At 41.7% G+C, this 21,207-nt stretch overlaps 1 long non-coding RNA gene across 1 annotated transcript in view; it reads left to right on the forward strand.

Annotated features, from left to right (window-relative positions):
- The window catches only part of LOC134599255 (uncharacterized), a 54,288-nt gene that overhangs the window by 23,385 nt on the left and 9,696 nt on the right, over positions 1 to 21,207 (forward strand). Inside the window, exon 2 of the long non-coding RNA XR_010090342.1 lies at positions 7,116 to 7,175. This is a non-coding gene — a long non-coding RNA (uncharacterized LOC134599255). The remainder of the gene's footprint in view (positions 1 to 7,115; positions 7,176 to 21,207) is intronic.

A 21,207-nucleotide genomic window follows, 5' to 3' on the forward strand; every position in this document is an offset into this window, starting at 1 on the left:
CTTGATCTGCGAAGCCATTAACAATTTTATTCATGAGTCTATAGGGATTAATTTAGTTTTGTGCTAAAGTAGGGATTACAGAAATCTGTCAGATGGCACACAATCTAAGCAGAACTAGATTCTCCTTGTGTACATCATTTATTTTATACTATGTCTTGGTACAGTAATTCCAGAGCATTTGATATTAATTGTATGTACGGCTGAATACTGGAGAATGCTAAATATGAGATAATGTTTGTTCATGCCCATATTCAGATACATAAGCTATCCCCTTAAAGCGGCACTGTCATGCCGAACTTACCTTTCCTCAATCTCTTCCTCTTCTCCCCCTCTCTCAGGATCTGTTATTCTTTTCTTCCTGTCTTCTTTAGTTTTCTTTAAAATCATAAGACAAAGTAGGGACTCTTTGTCTTATGGAGGATTTCTCCGCTTGACCAGCTCAGACCAGCGGAGGAGCAAAGTGTGCTTCATTTCCGCTGCTCAGAGAAATGTTCCCAGAATTCTCACCTTTCCTCAGTATTCCCGCGATGTTTCCTGTCATTTTAGACGAAACTGCCGAATTGCGTTCTAACTGAATGAGAACAGTATGTTCGTTTGTTTTAGAACGCAATTCGGCACTTTGTTCGGATTGCAATTTCATTCTAATGAATGAAACTCCGATCCTATTCATTGCTGTGGCTGCATCTTGCAGCCGCTTAGTAGATAACTCCCTAATTCCCACGGTATCAGGGCACTATCTACTAAAAGGCTGAAAGACCTAAACTGGTCTTTCAGCCAAATTGACTAACACCAAGTAAAAATGACTTGGTATTAGTAATTAATATGCCCCTACTCACTATATCGCGAGTAGGGGCATGTATAGTAAGCAGTGAGCAGCCTGTAAAAAAAAACAAAAAAACAAACCTATTGGCCCCCACCCCTAAACAACGGGTGGGGGCCCTAAAGTAAAATAAGGGAGGGAGACCTATTGTCCCCCCCGGCCCCCACCCCTGAGTGGTGGGTGGGGGCCATAAAGATGAGGGTGGGGGGACCTACTGTCCTCCCCCCCCCGGCCCCCACCCCTGCGCGGTGGGTGGGGGCCATAAATTACAATGGGGGGGGGGACCTACTGTCCTCCCCCCGCCCCCACCCCTGAGTGGCGGGTGGGGGCACTAAGTCAATTCCCCCCCCACACCCCCCATCTATGTGACTAGGGGTCCCCAAGCCCCTAGTCACCCACCCCCACCCAAATAAAAATGCCTCTACCTACCCCCCTCACCCTAAAAAATAGTGAGGGGGGGGAATAAAATTCCTAACCTGTAAAGTAAAATTAAACTTACCATTCAACGTCTTCTTTTTTTCTAAAATCTTCCTTTTTCAGCCCCAAAAAAGGCCAAATAAAAAAAACATCATACCCGTCGAACTAAAAATAAAATAAAAAAACCCGATGGGAAAGAGAAAACCAGAGCGCAAAAAAAATAATCCATCTTCACCCATGGAGGGCTCCGCGCAGACTGAGCTCCGCAGGGCGGGGCAAGGCTTATAAAGCCTTGCCCCGCCCTGCAATTAGCCTAAGAACACTCTGATTGGTGGGTTTAAGCCAATCAGAGTGTTCTTTGTCATTTTACAAGCGTGGGAAAGTTCTTTGGAATTTTCCCACGCTTGTAAAATGACACAGAGCACTGTGATTGGATGGATTTCAAGCCATCCAATCACAGTGCTCTGTGTCATTTTACAAGCGTGGGAAAATTTCAAAGAACTTTCCCACGCTTGTAAAATGACACAGAGCACCCTTTATTTGGGTGGGGGGTGGGTGACTAGGGGCTTGGGGACCCCTAGTCACCTTGATGGGGGGGTGGGGGGGGAATTGACTTAGTGCCCCCACCCACCGCTACAGTAGGTCCCCCCCCCTTATTACCATTATGGCCCCCACCCACCGCCCAGGGGTGGGGGCCGGGGAGGGGGAGGACAGTAGGTGTCCCCCCCCTTATTACCATTATGGCCCCCACCCGCCGCCCAGGGGTGGGGGCCGGGGGGGGAGGACAGTAGGTCCCCCCCTTATTACCATTATGGCCCCCACCCGCCGCCCAGGGGTGGGGGCCGGGGGGGGAGGACAGTAGGTCCCCCCCCTTATTACCATTATGGCCCCCACCCGCCGCCCAGGGGTGGGGGCCGAGGACAGTAGGTCTTCCCCCCCCCCCTCATTACCATTATGGCCCCCCCCCGCCCCCCCCATAGAGTGAGGGGGGGACCTGGGGGGCTTATGAAGTGGTGGGGAGCACAGCTCCCTGCCGCTTCTGTCTTTACATATTACAAGGAGGGAGCTGCACGCCGGTAGCTCCCTCCTTGTAATAAACCGAACAAACAAACGAACACTGATATTCGGTGTTTGTTTGTTCGTCTGATTTTTTTCTATTCATTCATTCGTCTGTCTGATGAATGAATGAATAGGTGAAATTCCCGTTCGCATGTCCAGGTGTTTCACTGGGCATGTGCGGGAATCTCACAGTCTGTGTAGTGTGGGCAGATGACGTGTCCCACAGGGACTTCACCGACCCACACAAAGATGGCGGCGCAGAAAATAAAGAATAAAAAATAGGTAATGTGGGGGGCTTAGGGGTATTGGGGGTGACTAGGCGGTCGATTGGATGTAGTGGAGGTGGGAGGGGGGTTAAAAAAAAAACTGGATTCGGCATGACAGTGCCGCTTTAACTAGAAACACAATTTCCATGCACAGAAATAAACATTTGTGCCTAGCAGAAGTGCATAAAGTTGATAGATTACTTTTGGGCAGATTGACTGATTCCTTGGGGATTTATTTACTTAAATGACAATTGTCATCAAATTTTTACTTCTTGTTTTTCCAAACGTTTATTAGTTTCCATAAAATGCTATGTTATTTAAATGGGGTGTGTGTGTGTATATATATAATTTTTTTTTTTTTTTATTTGGCTGAGCAGCCATGTTTAGTCAGACTCTCTATTGTAATCTGACCAACTGCTCATCAACCAAACATTACTGCTGCTGCGGTCTCACTCAGAGCACAAAGAGCAATCACAGCAGTAGGAAAGTTAGGTTGATGAACAGTTGGTCAGATAACCATAGAGTCTGACCCAACTTGGCTGCTCAATTAGTTTTTAAAAAAGTGTAATTTTTTTTTGTTTTCTCAATAAAACTTAATTTAAAAACAAACAACCTGAACATTTGATGATAGTTGTCCTTTAACTCCTAATTGCAAAAAATTGACTAAAATAGCCAAGCTGTGATTAAAGTAACAGATTAGTCACTATAAATATCTCTTTGAATTGGTTATAGTGCCTGGAGTCCACCGGCATTAAACCTCCATTCAGGGCTAATCCCTTTTTAGAACAGTTTGACACTAAATAAGGGTTGCTGGCCACACACAGTGCGGCCCCTTCTGGAGGTGTGGCTAAGGCAAAGATTACACACTTCCTGGTAATCATACCTACTCATAATGTCAATGAGAGTTCTGATGGGCTAAAAGCAGTCAGCTGACACTTTCGGCCAATCACAGCTGCCAGCTGCTGCTCAGGTTAATACTTCCTCATTTGCCAAAGCAACTGAATTAAATTATGGCAACAGGGTACTCGAGACACTATAACCAAAGCAGTTGGATGAAGCAGATACAGTGCCTACAGCAGGGCCGCCATCAGGGGGTGACAACCATGACGGTTGTCACGGGCCCGGCGGCCCTGGGGGGCCCGGACTGCTCTGGCAGTCCCGGGCCCCACTTTCCGTCTCTGCACACATAGATAGCGAATATCGCGATCTATGTGTGCAGCCGCGGGCCCCCGCTCCCTGTTACCGCAGAGGGGGCCCAGCACACAGCTTCTCCTCCTCTTCTCCTCTCTGCTAATAACTCTCGCGAGACCCGGTTGCCATGGCAACGCTCCGCGGGTCTCGCAAGAGTTATTGGAGGAGAGAAGAGGAGAAGCTGTGTGCTGCCTGGGCCCCCTCTTCGGTAACAGGGAACCCAGGGGGCCCCACCATGCCACCGGACCACCAGGGATGGAATCTCCCCCCTCCCTAGACACAGGTAAGCAGGGAGGGGGGAGAAACAATTAAATTTAATTTAATTTAAAAAAATATATGTTAAAATGCTCCCCCTCACCCCAGATGGCACATTTACACACACACACACACTACTTACACTGACACAACACACACACACACACACACACACTTCATACACTAACACACACACTGCATACACTAACACAACATACATACTGCATACACTAACACAACACACACAGTGCATACACTAATACAACACACACTGCATTCACTAATACAATACACACACTGCATTCACTAATACAACATGCACTCTGCATACACTAACACACACTGCATTCACTAATACAACATGCACTCTGCATACACTACACACTAACACACTCACTGCATCCACTATACTGACACACACTCTGCATTCGCTACACATTAACATACTCTGCATTCGCTACACATTAACACACTCTGCATCCGCTACACACTAACACACTCTCTGCATTCACTACACGAACACACTCTCTGCATTCACTACACGAACACACTTTCTGCATTCACTACACTAACACACTTTCTGCATTCACTACACTAACACACTCTGCATTCACTACACATTAACACACTCTGCATTCACTACACATTAACACACTCTGCATTTATTACACACTAACACACACTTTGCATTCACTAAACTATGCACACACTCTACATTCACTACACATTAACACACTCTCTGCATTCACTACACATTAACACACTCTCTGCATTCACTACACATTAACACACTCTCTGCATTCACTACACATTAACACACTCTGCATTTATTACACACTAACACACACTTTGCATTCACTAAACTATGCACACACTCTACATTCACTACACATTAACACACTCTCTGCATTCACTACACATTAACACACTCTCTGCATTCACTACACATTAACACACTCTCTGCATTCACTACACATTAACACACTCTCTGCATTCACTACACATTAACACACTCTCTGCATTCACTACACTAACACACTCTCTGCATTCACTACACTAACACACTCTCTGCATTCACTACACTAACACACTCTCTGCATTCACTACACATTAACACACACTCTGCATTTATTACACACTAACACACACTTTGCATCAACTGTACACACAGCATCCACTACACAAACATCCTGTATTCACAGTACACACACTACTTCCACCACAAATTGAAACACTCTGCATTCACTACACAGACACTGCATCCACTAAACACATTTCATCTAGTACATACAAACACTACATCCACTACACAAACACACACTACATCCACTACTCAAACACACTCTGCGTTCACTATACACACTGCATCCGCTACACAAACACACACTCTGCATTCACTACACAAACAGTATCTAATACACACAAACACTAAATCCATTACACACATTCTAATTCACTTCCACTATACACACCACATTCAGTCCCGCATCATTGTCAGCGGACTAGGTAGTGCGTGGGCGGGCCCGGGCGGGGGGGGCTAGACCTTGTGCTTTGTCAGGGGCCCCAAAATTTCTGATGGCAGCCCTGGCCTACAGTGTCCCTTTTAGCTGAGAATTTTTCCATATCCGCTAAATTTGCCTACATTTTGCCATCTGGACTTCTGTTCATTAAAGTATGCCACTGGCGAATGAATGTTTTGCCCTGTCCGATAGAAAGCCACCTGTAGTGAGTGTTCCATGTAACCTCCATATTTGCTGTGGCAAATAACTTTTAAAGCCTGGCTAGTCCCATAGGACTTGAAATTAGAAGCCCTCCCATGTGTGTCGGCTTCTAAGCAGTAGAGTATGTAAGTCTAGATAAAGGACTAAGCATCAAAGTATTAAAGGGAATCTATCACCACTTACCTGAGCCTCCGCTTCCCCATCCCAATCTCATTACAGAGGTGGGTATTACACTTCTGTAACACCCGCCTCCAGTCCTCTGGCGCTCCTCCCAGTCTCTTCACTGATTTGCCCTGCTTACAGACACTTCTCCAAGCAGGGCAAACCTCCTCCTTCACGACACACACGCTGGTTTTATTTTAAACAAGTACCAAAATGCAAAAAGTTGACGGTGCACACAATGGTTTATAGCTATCTCTTGTGTAGTGCTGAATTTAGTTTTAATCTACGCCATATCCCTTAATTTCTATTTATTCGCTGGCTTCATTGACTCTGTTACCATAGCAACCACAGCATCTGCACTGTAGTTGCTATGGGCGGAGAGCAGAAGAACCGCCTGTGGGAGTTTTTTTTTTCTCCTTTGCCATTCAATTCCTCAACATAGTCTATGCTGAAGACAGGTAGGAGATTTTTAATTTTTTTTATTTTTTTTATAATGTTTGCTCCCAATCTATATATTTGTTATCAAAACTTCTAGTACAATGTATACATGACATGTTGATGCTCTTTAAAAAATGCGAAAGTAGTTTTGAGCATAACGGGTGGCCTTTAAAGGGATACTGTAAGCACCAAAAACAATTCATCTTAAGCTTTTGATCTCATTTTCTTCTTTCAAAGTAAAATTTTGCTGTTTCTGCGAAACAGCAGGTTTATACATTTATTTTCTCCTTACGCACGCGTCTAGTGATTTGTTTTACTGGTCGCCACTAAAGGCGGCTTCCCTATTGTAGATCGCACTTTTTTTTTTTCCCAATCTTTATATTTGATATCCTCGCACTCAGTATGATGACACCAACGGTGTGCAGGCAACTAATTGCGAGTATTCCTGCATTTCCATAAACTAGCCCCTGGGAGCTGCATGCATGTTGTAGATGTGTGGGGCGAAATTTTTTGGAGGTGGGCACCATTGAATGGCAAAATGTCACTTTGCTCGTTGCTTGTGAATGCACATTGTCAGCAGTGCTACTTTATGGGAAACATTGGATTCAATACTTCTCATTGCCAGCCAAAAAACTGTGTGTATTTATTGTTCTTTGTTACTAGTAAATGCCTATTCTTGATTATTGGTACATAAAAGTACGTTCTTTGGAATGTGATGTCACATTATTTTTTATTCCATTCACTGGAGACAGTGACGTGAGTTGTCCTGCTCTCTTTTGTTCCTAGTGCCATTGATTGCTGTGTAATTTGTGGAAGCAGAAGAGGAAACTAGTCCACGTTTTCAAGGTAAGTGATCTTGGCAGGTTACTTCGATACATTTGTGAATTTATATAATTGACACATTTTCCACCCTAAACCTCTCAGAATGTGTTTACCTCTTTCCCCATTTGCCAACTAACTACTTTAGAGGAATGAACAGACATTATTGGTCCACCTTACATAGGACCTGTCATCTATGCACAAGATAAAGGCCAATTCTCTGAAAGAAAAATGTATTGGTAATGTACAAAAATACATTGAATGCACACCCTGATCTGGTGGATTTTGGATGCACCTTCCTGCCTCTGATTAGGGCACTTCGTCCTGTACAAAGGGAATTGCCGGAAAAAAGATGGATCTGAGATGTTAATATAGAAAATACTCAACGTTCTGTAGTCATTCCGTTTTCTTCCGGATTTCCTGTTCATGCTGTGATTAGTAAGCCAGCCTCAGAAACAAATGATGTGCAGTATAAATGTCAACCCCCCATAACCCCGAAAAAAAATTAAATTGTGCAAAAGTTGTTTAGATTTCAGGGACATACTCTGAATAAATGGTTAAAGGAACGCAATATCGTTAGGAATACAAATATGTATTCCAAAAGCTTTAGTACTCTAGTAACGTTTAGTTAACTTACCCTTTTCCCCTTGCAGTGCCTGTCTTCTTGGGGAAGCTCTGCCTCTTTATAAAAGGGTGACGGTGAAGCGCTAATATATACAGTTTGTGATGTACAGTGCGGAATATATAGCAATACCTCTACCTTGGAATATTTTATACAGGTGTCCTAATTGAGGTATGCTGTACCTTAAAAACAAAAGCAAAATAACCACACATAGTGTATACCATAAATATAAGTACGTGGTGTATAAAAGAAGGAGAAATATGCCCACTCACACTTTCAGGAGCTAACGATTATAGCTCACTGTGATCGCCTGTAGGGTCTGTAAAGGCGACCCTATCCCTTCTTGGCAGTCGTTCCTTTGTTGCTGGTTTCTCTAAATTAAAACACAGACATCTATGGTGCAGTATTGTAGGTTCCAGTGGTGATGTAAAACAAATAAAATTTGTACTTACAAACCCAGAGCCTTCCACATCGGCTCTGGTCTTAGGGCGTATGTAGTTAAGGACTACAAACCTTCTTTGTAAAAATAGCAGGAGATGCCACAAGTGGTATGAAAAATATTAAGAAATTTATTGTATCACATGAATAAAAAAGAATAATAATATAAAATATATCTATACATAAAATACCACTCGTGGGTTAAAAAGTCCAATGTATGAGTCTCTTTTCTCACAAGGTCCCCAGGACGCGTTTCGCCGATCTGGCTTCTTCAACTGGTGTTTTGGAGAAAGAAAATCTTTGTTCCTTCCTTGGACCGGCTCCTGCTATAAATACCTCTTCTTGAGTGCTGTAATTGATTTCCGGCTTGTTGACTCGCGGGCGTTCACCATGGAAACGGTGACGCCCTGCGTTCCAAGCCTCACTTTCAGTTCGTTTCCTAAACCACTTGTTACTTCCGGTTTCCGTCTGCGTGCCGATACGTCATCATTCTGCGCTCGGCACTCGCGGTCTCTGTGTATATCGGTTGGCATAGCAACGGGAAAATGGGTACACATAATAATATATGATTACTTCCTCGTATTGAAACTACTTGTTAGAAGAGAAACTCCTTTGAATACAAGGTCGATCTTTCTCTTCTAACTCACATATATTCACTTAAACTTTTATGTTATTTTTATATATTGCACATTCGTGTTGGGAAGGGATTAAAGTTTCTTATAGAGGGTGAGATCTATTACAACATTTTTATGTATAGTTAAAACATGTATTACGACCCTTACTTCAATTATATTGCAACATTACTAAAAAAAACAAAAAATTTTTATATGTATTACAGGTCCTACTTAAAATCGACCAAACAATAATAAAACCATCTTCTACACATTTCGTGGTATTGGTATATTATGTTAAAAGAAGGCGTGAAGTGATTGGTATATTATGTTAAAACAAGGCGGGAGGTGATTAAACAAATTTTCCATAAAGGCTATAAGTATAATAACATTATCCATTAAAACCTATCATCCTAAAATCTTTATTTTAAAAAATGACACATTTCAAAGAAATGTTAAAAATTTTTTGTTTTTTTTAGTAATGTTGCAATATAATTGAAGTAAGGGTCGTAATACATGTTTTAACTATACATAAAAATGTTGTAATAGATCTCACCCTCTATAAGAAACTTTAATCCCTTCCCAACACGAATGTGCAATATATAAAAATAACATAAAAGTTTAAGTGAATATATGTGAGTTAGAAGAGAAAGATCGACCTTGTATTCAAAGGAGTTTCTCTTCTAACAAGTAGTTTCAATACGAGGAAGTAATCATATATTATTATGTGTACCCATTTTCCCGTTGCTATGCCAACCGATATACACAGAGACCGCGAGTGCCGAGCGCAGAATGATGACGTATCGGCACGCAGACGGAAACCGGAAGTAACAAGTGGTTTAGGAAACGAACTGAAAGTGAGGCTTGGAACGCAGGGCGTCACCGTTTCCATGGTGAACGCCCGCGAGTCAACAAGCCGGAAATCAATTACAGCACTCAAGAAGAGGTATTTATAGCAGGAGCCGGTCCAAGGAAGGAACAAAGATTTTCTTTCTCCAAAACACCAGTTGAAGAAGCCAGATCGGCGAAACGCGTCCTGGGGACCTTGTGAGAAAAGAGACTCATACATTGGACTTTTTAACCCACGAGTGGTATTTTATGTATAGATATATTTTATATTATTATTCTTTTTTATTCATGTGATACAATAAATTTCTTAATATTTTTCATACCACTTGTGGCATCTCCTGCTATTTTTACAAAGAAGGTTTGTAGTCCTTAACTACATACGCCCTAAGACCAGAGCCGATGTGGAAGGCTCTGGGTTTGTAAGTACAAATTTTATTTGTTTTACATCACCACTGGAACCTACAATACTGCACCATAGATGTCTGTGTTTTAATTTAGAGAAACCAGCAACAAAGGAACGACTGCCAAGAAGGGATAGGGTCGCCTTTACAGACCCTACAGGCGATCACAGTGAGCTATAATCGTTAGCTCCTGAAAGTGTGAGTGGGCATATTTCTCCTTCTTTTATACACCACGTACTTATATTTATGGTATACACTATGTGTGGTTATTTTGCTTTTGTTTTTAAGGTACAGCATACCTCAATTAGGACACCTGTATAAAATATTCCAAGGTAGAGGTATTGCTATATATTCCGCACTGTACATCACAAACTGTATATATTAGCGCTTCACCGTCACCCTTTTATACTTTGCCTTAAGATAAGTTTTTGGTGTTATAGCAGCTATATTTTGCGGTGTTATACAACAATTATCCACCCTTCCTAAAATAGCGCCAGTACACTCCTACTTCTTCAAGCTCTGCCTCTTTGGTTGAGATCATTGAGTTTGACAATTTCAGCCAATTCAATGCTTTCCCGTAGGAAAGCATTAGGTGGTTAGTGCACATACAGGGCAATAGTGTTTCTTTAACCCCTTAAGGACACGACACGTGTGACACGTCATGATTCCTTTTTATTCCAGAAATTTGGTCCTTAATGGGTTCATGGGTCTACATAAATAAGGAAGGAATTAAGGACTTACGACTGATCAGTGTGTTCGTATTGACATCTTCTACCACTATTGATGCAGAAAGTGTCATCCGTAGCCAGTCATGACATTAAAGGATCTTATAATACGAAGGATATACATCTATGGTTCAGTTGGTTTCAACTACAAACTGTAGTACTGGAGAAATCAATACATTTAATCAGCACCACCTACTACATAGCCAGTGTTATTTTTTGGGCTATGGTGTGTGCACAAGCTGAAACAGAACCTTTTTCTTTTTAAAGAATTGTTTTGATGGGAACAGGAATTAAAATTACCGCTGCCACAAAGATCATCGACTGCCATTAAGAATCTTTGGTTTGTGGAGCGTTTTTGTTTTCTTTAGGAGATTGTGATTTAAAGGGTTCCTATAGTGCCAGGAAAACAAAGCAATATAGATTTTTAAGGTGCCCCCTCCCTTGCACCCCTTTCCCGCAGTATTGAAGGGGGTTAAAACCCCTTCAGTGACTTTCCTGAATTTAGCGCCGTTGTCCCTCGGTGCTGGATCAGGCTCCACTTATGCCCCTGCCGACTTCAGCCGGCGGGGGAGACCTATTGCGCATGAGCTCACTTTAGGATTTCCCCATAGGAAAGCATTAATCAATTTGTATCTAATTTTAAACAATGGGAACACCTAGGCTCCTTTAATTTTCTGACGATTGGTACATTTTGATAACATTTATCCAAAATGGCTACCACCGGGTTCCATTTAATATTGAAACTTGCCATAGTAAAGTATTGTGCAATGCTCCATCAATTAGTTAATGGAAAAGATTGCTGAAACACTGCTTGTCCACAGGACATGTCTGTATTATGTACTATTGTAGAAGGCAGTTTGCTTTATTTTTCCCACAGGAGACTGTTTGTTTTTAATGTAATCCTTTCCTAATTTCAACCTCACTAGTTAGAAACCATTTCAATATTTTTTTTTATAATTCTGATTTGTCTGCATATTGGTTTAACTATCTGTCAGAGACAATTTTGAAGTCACGTTAGATTCTACATGGATATATAAATTCAAGTCAATATTTGTATCTGACTGACTATCCTATTGTGCATCTGACTGTGCAAAATAATGCCCAATTGAAGTAATGGAAGATAGACCTTTCACAGTTTGTATCAGGTTTTTGAAAATCGCCCACCTCGATCAGCCATATTCCGTACCTTACATACAATCGTAACTGCAGTTCTGGAAATAACTTTAGCTACGTTATGCATATACCTCCTGTGCAAATGAAGACCGATGATGAGTACTTCTTACAAAGGCACCTTACGCTTTCTAAGACACACTTTGTTAAATGGACTCTTTATTCACAAAACTCCAGCTTAATGTAGTGTTTTTAGTGCGTAGTTGCTGTCTCAAATGTCAGCAAGAAGTGTTCAGTGTATTGCGACCATGTGAGAAGCATCTCCACATCCCTGGGCAGATTGTGGGACACAGAACAATTTTTTCCTAGATTGTTGCAAAATTAGAAGTGTTTCAGACTGCCTTATTTTGAATCAACAGCAGAAACATATGTGAGGAAGGCTGAACTTGATGAACGCAAGTCTCTTTTCAGCTATGTAACTGCATGACCTGGAGGCATTTTGCCAAGACGAATGTGCAGTTATACCACCTGCAAGAATTAGGGGCCTCAAAGACCACTATTGCAAAAGACTGCACGCGGTCATTGATGCTAAAGGGGTCAATACACAGTATTAAGAACTAAGGGTATGCAGACTTTTGAACATGGGTAATTTCACTTACTTACTGACAGACTCACACACACACACTTACACATTCTTGCACACACTCACATTATTGTAATTATTCCTGGGGTCTAGGGGGGATCTTCTGTCTGGAGATCACCTTCCTGCTCCTCACTGCTCCCTCACGTGCAGTTTAGTGATGCCGGCCATGAAATATGAAGTCATATCCCGGCGCCCGGCATCACTACAGATGGCGCGTGCGAGGGAGTAGTTAGGAGCAGGAACACTGAGCTCCCTCGTTGCATCCACCGTTACCTCCTCTCCGGCCGGGTAATTTATAGCCGAGTTGGCAATGTGGGGAAAGCGGGTGCCTACTCTGCTTGGAACACTAGGCAACTAGGCATGTACTCGTGGCTTCCCAGGCCGCAAAGCTGTCCATTGTGGGCCGCAAGTTTGACATGCTTGGTCTAGCCTTTTTTTTTTTTTTTAATTGGGTACAGAGTTTTCCTTGTGTATATAATTAATAAACAAAGTATAATATAAATATTAGATTTAAAAAAAGAAATTATGAGAACTCCTGAGGACAGACAAAAGCAGAGAGAACATATCTGAAGCATATCAGACTGGTCCCGCCAGTACGGGCAGTCCAGATCCGAAATGCCAGCAACTTCCCTCTGCACGAGAGATACAATAATCGATTTGATTCACGTAAGAGGTCCCCAATAATTGGGCTGTGCGGATAAATGTTTTTTCTTTTTTTTTTTTTTTTAAACATTATTAATAGTGTACAAGTAAATGGTAGTTTGCCCCCTGCTAACTCTCTGAATAATGTGTATTTGTAGTAATCTCTAAGCAGGTGGTCCCTTTTTTTTTCCTATTAGAAAATATATACTGAAATCTTTTGCCTTCTTTTTTTTTTTGTCCCTTTTTAATTTAAAGTACGATCAAAGATTTGGAGAAATTGTCCTTGGGGTCATGTTTCACGTTAATGTGAAGGATTCTGCCAGTTCTGGGTTTTAAATCTCTCAACTCCATTTAAAAACTGCTCTGTTGATATGTGCTGTTGAACTGAAGCCAGACAGCAACCTTAATCAAACTGCATAATTAACATCTCCCTCGGTCACTCGTCAGAAGCTGCCGAACCTTGAAAATTCTGTTTGCAATAATTTCATTTGTTTTTAAAGGGACACTTTTCTATAAGGTTATGTGAACATACCGGGTCGAAAATCTTAAATTCTTAAAATCTTAGTTAAAGTACGAAAGTATTATTATAAACCCGTTTAAATCAACAGCTTGCTCTCCAACTATTCTCGATCTATACCTAGCATGGTCCCAAAGCAGCCAGTCTGGGTATACTCCTACTCCACTAAAGCCATGCACTTACTCAACCATTATTTGGAGTGGAGAAAGGTGGAATGCAAAATACCAGAAAAATAAAACATGAGTTTAGACATTGAGTGCATAATTTAAAGCAACACTCTAAGGTGAAACATTAATATTTATTTTTAAACTTAGTGTGTTTTGCTATGCATTTTTTAGTTTCTAGGGAACACCTTTGTTTAAATAGAAAAAAAAAGAGCGTGAGAAAGAGAGGCTGATTTTTTTTTTCTTTCTCTCTAGTAAACCAGTGCATGGGTGGACTCTGTTGGCCAACGATTCCTCCTCTGGTGCTCATACATAAGTGTTGGGGACCTATGGTGCATGTGCGCAATCCCTGTGCTATGTCAATCAGATGCTTTCATCATGATGGCTGCATCATGTGATGCATGAGCATGCCAAATGTGAAGACCTTCAAAAACTGAGAGAATCAATGAAGAAGCCCCTCTAGTGGTCTTCTCAATTCCAACCGATAGAGTTTAGGCAAAATGTACCAAAACCACTACACTAAGATGACGTTTTAGAGTTTAAATTTTTTTATTACTTTTATTGGCAAACTGCAAGCTGTACAGGTGATACTCACAAAAAATGTAAATATCGTGCAAAAGTTCATTTATTTCAGTAATGCAACGTAAGGGGAAACTAATATATGAGATAGACGCACTACATGCAAAACAAGATAGTTCTGTCACGATTACTAGTGTGGTCCAGCACGCAGAAACTATGTAAACATATACATGGACAATAAAAGGACAGAGCGTAAACCGGACCTTAGAATGGCTGGACTAATACGCTTAGAGACAGAGAATGGTCAAAGGGAAAGTCGAGGTCAAGGAAGCCAGAAAATACACAATACCGTTTACACAAGCCAAGTCAGGGAATCCAGAATTCAGAATAACCAGGGAAAAGCCAAGATCAGGATACCAGGAAATCAGATTCACAAATATAAAGCACTCTCAGGAAACCAGGAACAGGAAACCGCGACAGGGCAAGGTACTGGAGTGAGCTAGGGATTTAAATATCCCTCTTAAAGGTCTGATTGGTCAGAGGGCGACCTCTGACTCCAGAACGTGCGTGCGCGTCGACGTCGTGACGTCACGTGCACGTCCGTATAAACTTCGGGGGCGGAGCTGAGTTTAGGCGCGGTCAGCGCCATTTTGGATCCGGGCGCGATGGTCGGAGGATGCGGAGAAGCGGCTGTCGGCTCGCCGGTGAGCAGGTAAGCTTGTGCCGTCGGCTAGACTGTGCCGGTCGGGCACAGCTTTGCCACGCGGCGAGCTGGCAACCGCAACAAGTTCAAGCCGTGATTTGTCATAAGTGCGCTGATTATGGCTTACAGCTCATGAAAACCCCAAATCCACAATCTCAGTAAATTAGAATATTGTGAAAAGGTGCAATATTCTAGGCTCACAGTGTCCCACTCTAATCAGCTAAGTAAGCCATAACACCTGCAAAGGGTTTCTGCGCCTTTAAATGGTCTCTGTCTGGTTCAGTAGGGATCACAATCACGGGGAAGACTGCTGACCTTACAGTTGTGCAGAAAACCATCATTGAACACCCTCCATAAGGAGGGAAAGCCTCAAAAAGTAATTGTGAAGGAAGTTGGATGTTCCCAAAGTGCTGTATCAAAGCACATTAATAGAAAGTTATGTGGAAGAAAAAGGTGCACAAGCAACAGGGATGACCGCAGCCTGGAGAAGATTGTCAGGAAAAGGCCATTCAAAAGTGTTGGGGACCTTCAGAAGGAGTGGACTGAGGCTGGAGTCAGTGCATCAAGAGCCACCACACACAGACGGATCCTGGACATGGGCTTCAGATGTCGTATTCCTCTTGTCAAGCTGCTCCTGAACAACAAACAACGTCAGAAGCATTGGGCTAAATAAAAACAGACCTGGTTTGTTGCTCAGTGGTCCAAAGTCCTCTTTTCTGATGAGAGCAACTTTTGCATCTCATTTGGAAACCAAGGACCCAGAGTCTGTAGGAAGAATGGATAGGCACACACTGCAAGATGCTTGAAGTCCAGTGTGAAGTTTCCACAGTCTGTGTTGATTTGGGGAGCCATGTCATCTGTTGGTGTTGGTCCACTGTGCTTCATTATGTCCAGGGTCAACGCAGCCGTCTACCAGGAGATTTTGGAGCACTTCATGCTTCCTTCTGCAGACAAGCTTTATGGGGATGCTGACTTCATTTTCCAGCAGCACCTGCCCACACTGCCAAAAGCACCAAAGCCTGGTTCAATGACCGTGGGATTACTGTGCTTGATTGGCCAGCAAACTCGCCTGACCTGAACCCCATAGAGAATCTATGGGGCATTGCCAAGAGAAAGATGAGACTGAACAATGCAGAAGAGCTGAAGGCTGCTATTGAAGCATCCTGGTCTTCCATAACACCTCAGCAGTGCCACAGGCTGATAGCTTCCATGCCACGCCGCATTGAGGCAGTAATTGCTGCAAAAGAGGCCCAAACCAAGTACTGAGTCCATATGCCTGCTTATACTTTTCAGAGTTCCGATATTGTTCTATGTACACTCCTTGTTTTATTGATTGCCTGTAATATTCTAATTTACTGAGATTGTGAATTTGAGGTTTTCATGAGCTGTAAGCCATAATCATTGCATAATCATTGCACTTATGACAAATCACGGCTTGAACTATCTTGCTTTGCATGTAATGTAATCTCATATATTGGTTTCCCCTTTTACGTTGCATTACTGAAATAAATTAACTTTTGCACGATATTCCAATTTTTTTGAATATCACCTGTACTTCATGGTTATACTGTTCAGCAACCAAACTAAATGTAGATTTCTGTTGAAAACATATTTTGTAGTGTGCGTAAACATTGGATGTATTTATTGAGGTAATATGTTTAATAGGTTGGGTAGCCTAGAATGTGATTTGCATGTTTCTTCATTTCATTCATAAGGGTACTATGGTATTAATCTATTAACCATTCCACCATTATCAATGTCTTGGTAATTTTACTGTTCTCTTTAAAGGAACACTATAGGGTCAGGAACACAACCATGTATTCCTGTCCCTGTGGTGTTAAAACCACCATTTAGGTGGCTTGCAGCCCCTTTAGCCCTCTTGAGAAGTAATAAAACTCACCTTATTTCCAGGGCCAATCACTGGAATGTTTTACCTGTAAAACATTAAGCTGTAGTTGTTCTGGTGAGTATAGTGTCCCTTTAAATCTTTCCTAATGCAATTGAAGTCCCTCTTTTAGATCATTTTCTTTGCATTTTTCCTTTCATCGACTGTTACTCAATTAGGATTAGTCACTAAAAGCGTGAATTACAAAAAGCAAAATGTTTAGGTTGAATTTTTTTTTTTTAAAGTCCGTTTTACTTGGTGTTTGTGGTTTTTTTTTTTTTTTGGTTTTTTTTTTTATCATGAACCATTTTATTTTGTGTTTAATGTACTACAGTTATGCAGAATTTTGTTTCAGAACCTTTCCAGACCATAATGATATCAATATTTCATGCATAATAACATTTCTAAAATAAAGGGTTTATTTACGTCCCCCATCTGGAGACACTCAAAAAAGTACACATTTTATTTAATCTTTTTTAGTTTCCATATTACATTAATAAAGGGAGCTGAACTATAATATGCAAGTTATATTCTAAACACTTTTGGGCTATTGTTTTTTGTTTTTGGAGATGCCATTCCACAGAACATAATGAACCCATTCTCTAATGATTTGAGGCTTACCTGGACCCATGGGTTTCCTTTTCTGTTCTCACAATGCAGAAGATATACTTCTGAATGAATGAAATTAATTCTGCCTGTGTTTGGATGGTATTCATTAGCAAAGAGTTATAGTTGAGGATACCAGCCAATTAACTTTCTCCAAAATGGGGATAAAATTTATATAATATTGGGGAACTGAACTTTTAGTGACTGGTAGGTTATGAGGATCTACATATTGGGCTTGACTGACTGAGGAGCTGCGGGAGAGGTGCGTGGTGTCACAGTTTCCCGCTCTTCTGCCGGCATGGCCGCACATAAACTAAGCATCCAAGCCGACAGAGATATTGTATACTTACCTTGGTCACGGCAAACCGCTGCCCGACCTCCTTCCATTCCGATCCCCAGCAAGTACAACAAGTTCCTAAAGATGCCAGCCGCTGTGGTTCCGGTTTTAATAGGAAACTCGCCTTCACCCACATCAAAGATGGTGTCAACGTGCATGCGACGTCATGTCCTAGACGCGTGCACACTTTTTGGGGTCAGAGGCCAGAGGTTGCTAAATACAGCCTCAAGAGGGTTATATAAAACCAAATTACCTTTTGGTCCGTGCCCTGTCGTGGTTTCCACTAGCTGGTTATCCGAGAGTGTGTTCTTGATTGTGTTTTTTTGGGATTTGACCTTGGCTTTGTTTTGACTTCCCTGACTTCTGGCTTTCCCCACTGTTGTGTCTCATTCTATGTCCCTGACCTCGGCAAGTATTCTGACTATTCTCTGGTACGTTATGTCCGGCGATTCTAAGGTCTAGCTTGACGTTATCCTTAGTCTTTAGGTGTGATACAATTCTGGATGCACTATAATCCTGACACATGGTGGGTGTAAGTGTTTGAATACTGGGGGTAGGGGTGCAGAGTGGGTGTAGGTGAAGAATAGGGAGGTTAGGGGGATGGGCAGAGTGTGTGTAGGTTATTGGGAGGTGAGGGGAATGGACAAGGTAGGTGTAGGTGACTGGGAGCTGGGGAATGTGCAGGTAGGTGTGAGTAGGGGGTGCCAACTTTGAGATGTCTTGCAGCTAGAGTTATTTTGTTCCTGTGATGCAGTTTGACCAGGCTCCTAGCAATGGCTGAAATCACAGGGAGAAAGTGACATGCATTTGCTAGGGGCAGCATTCATTGCAAAGTGGGGCAGGAACCTAGTGAGGCTGATTTTTGCAGTAGATTATCACTCGGCCAGCTTTCCTTTCATGTTCTCCGGAACAAACCTGGTTTCATGGCTGATAAGGAAAATCACAACATTTTACAGGTAAAACATTTTTTGGGGATCCTTCAGAATTATGGAATTGTACCCACAAGATTTCATTGCAGTCCAGCTTGTGTGTGTGTGTGTGTGTGTGTGTGTTAAAAGGATTGATAACAAAATAACTTTAAAATAGTATAAGGTAAAGGAAAATAAAATATGAATATATTTCTCCAACTCTTTCAATTCTCCACAGTGTGTGATTTAGTGAATTTACCCCATGCCTATTGCCAAATAATAAATAAATCTTTTGCATGATAGTTATCTGTATTACTGAACCCATACAGCATCCATTGAAATGGAATTGAAAGTAACCATGGCAATGCATTCTCTGAAACCATGTGTTCTGAAATGAAATCAACCATTGTTAATATAAACTTGCAATCCCTTAAAAACTAAAATCCGTTCAGGTCTGTAAGTAGACTTTCAAAACTATAAAGATAAACGTTCCATCAAAAATCCGAGCTTTGCAAAACCCTGGCTTATAGCATATACGTTGGAAATGATCTTTCAAAAGTAGAGAATGGACACCAAAAGTTATCGGTCTGTTAAATAGAAGTCCCTATGCCTCTAGAGGAGGGAGGATGGTGGTAAATAACAAACATACACACCGCTTCGCCTGAGTTCCAGTACTTTACTCAAGCTAAAACGTGTTGTATCACTGAGCATTCATGGATCCTCTTGGATTGTAAGCCTGCTTGAACAAGGCTTCTTCGACTATTGTGCCTGTCAACATTACCTGTGTAAGTCCGTTCCCTATTGTTAAAGAGATTCAACAAGTACCATAACTACTACAGAGTGCTGTAGTGATTATGATACTAGGAGTGCCATGACACCGTCCCAGGGTAAAATTTACCTGGGTTCTGCTGGGTCTAGCCTCCTCCTCTAGGAGATCAGGACGCTCTCTGTTCTGAAGGAAGCACACCTGATGCTGTAAGTCCGTGAGCTGGCCCTGCACTACTGGCAGCTGTGACTAGTACCCATCACATCGCAGGTAAGTTGTCAAACCATTTGCAATGTTTGGACTGCATACATAGGAAGAGCGCCAGGTCGCTACTATCACCATACCCACTACAGCGTATTGCAGTGGTTATGGTGTTTGTAGTGTTCCTTTAAATATCCTCACTTTATAATTATAAAGCTCTGTAGAAAATGTTGGTAACTTATTATTATTATAATAATAATAATGGATGCAGAAACTTTGCTTCTAAAGCAGTCTGTGGAAATAAGATACGTTGTTCTTGTTAGAAGTTCTATTTTATTTGGATTAATTATTAAAAAGTCTATTTTTTATTTTATTTTTTTTAAATTAAATTGTTTTTATTTATTTTTTTTTAACTGCCCCCACTCACACCTCTAAAGTGACCGTGTCCCTCTTTGTCAATTTGAAATTTTTGGCAGTGTTCTCATATATTTCCTATAAAAGTGATGACAACTATTGACACTCCTTATGTCTGTGAATTGCATTTCCCATAATGCTTAGCTAGTATTCAGGCTAGATGGGCAGCATGGTAAGACCTGGAGTGCCATGATTCTCCAAATTACAAAAATCCGAGTACATTTCTTTACATGTTAATGCCACTGCCACATGGATGCTTCAACCTTGAGGCTCCGGTATCCTGAGAGAAGGTTAGCAGTTACTGTGCGAATACTTTTTTTGGTTTTAACCCCTTCAGCAACCTGGGATGGGGGTGGGAGGGAGAGGGACACTGCAGGGTCCTGCAGTGCCAGGAAAACGAATATGTTTTCCTGTCACTGTAGAGTCCCTTTAACCCTGCAATGCAAAACATTGCATGTTCTCTAAAACTATGTTTTACATTGCAGTGCTGGCTGCCTCTAGTGGCTGTCCACCAGACAGCCACTAGAGGCGCTTCCTGCAGTTTTACAAAGTTTGACACCATGAAACAAGACTCTATCGTCACACTTTGCATGAGGACATCTAGAGCCAATCAAATCCCGTAGGAAAGCGCTAAATCAAATCGCTGTGCATGCGCACTAGGTCCATAATATTGGCTGCGGGGGCAGAGGGACACTATAGTGTTGGGAATGCATCTTTGTATTCCTAACACTAAAGTGTTTATCTATTTTGGTCACTGCTTCCGAAGGTTTTTTTAATGAGCTAAAATGTGCTATTTTTCTTGTCTGAATTCTACTTAACTATACCCTTGGGTATATTATTGGAATTAAAATAACGAGCCTGTTTTAAACTTTTAATTTTTTTTTTTTCATGAGCTGGACATATTATTCCAATTCTAAGACAATAATAAAGTGCCATTTCACCCATATAGATGATATGGCTTTTGAATATAATTTAAGCCGCATATCGCTGCACGGGCA

The sequence above is a fragment of the Pelobates fuscus genome, chromosome 1, assembly GCF_036172605.1.
Source record: "Pelobates fuscus isolate aPelFus1 chromosome 1, aPelFus1.pri, whole genome shotgun sequence".
Taxonomy (NCBI): Eukaryota; Metazoa; Chordata; class Amphibia; order Anura; family Pelobatidae; genus Pelobates; species Pelobates fuscus.